Below are 665 nucleotides of genomic sequence, written 5' to 3' on the forward strand. Positions count from 1 at the left end.
GATCTTTTAGCTAACCAGCCGATTCCTTTTTCGGCAGTGATTTCTGTCCCCGTAACCGCGCGCTCACCGGGTCGGCGGCGCGTCGGCGGGCGCATCTTCCTCTGGGCCCCTCAGCCTCAGGTGAGCGGCGCGCGGCGCGGCGGGGCCGGCGGGGGCCCCAGCCATGGTCGAGCACTGCGGGCGTGGCGTGGCGTGGCGTGGCGGGGCGTGCATTGCGGGAGAGAGAGAGAGGCACAGAGAGAGGGGCAGCGCGTCCCGTTATCTGGGCAGCCGCTCGGCTTGTTGAGCCGCCGCCGCTGCGGTCCCATCACCGCGGCCTGTTGGTCTAGGGGTATGATTCTCGCTTCGGGTGCGAGAGGTCCCGGGTTCAAATCCCGGACAGGCCCATCCTGGTTCAATTTTTTCTTGTTTAAATCTACCGCATTTTGAAGGAGAGGCGACCTGAACTGTGTGGTTGTTGTTACTGTTGTGGTTGTTGTGTCGTAAAATTAAGCGAGAGTCAAACTCCGCAGATAAAGCCGATAAAGCGCTGACGTTTCGGTAAACAGAGCAGCGAGGCGGCTGGCGGTACTCACAGGCTAAGCATCAGGTGCGCTCTCATTTTTTGGGCGGTTGGCCTAGTTCCACATTGCTGCTCTACTCCCTGGGGATTAGAACAAAGACTG

At 60.3% G+C, this 665-nt stretch overlaps 1 non-coding gene across 1 annotated transcript; it reads left to right on the forward strand.

Moving 5' to 3' along the window:
- The first annotated feature begins 314 nt into the window (after positions 1-314).
- On the forward strand, positions 315-386 carry Trnap-cgg (transfer RNA proline (anticodon CGG)). Its single transcript has one exon. It is a non-coding gene; the product is annotated as a tRNA-Pro (tRNA).
- Positions 387-665: the final 279 nt, after the last annotated feature.

This window comes from Frankliniella occidentalis, unplaced genomic scaffold (assembly GCF_000697945.3).
Source record: "Frankliniella occidentalis isolate FOCC.00 unplaced genomic scaffold, Focc_3.1 Scaffold1, whole genome shotgun sequence".
Classification (NCBI taxonomy): Eukaryota; Metazoa; Arthropoda; class Insecta; order Thysanoptera; family Thripidae; genus Frankliniella; species Frankliniella occidentalis.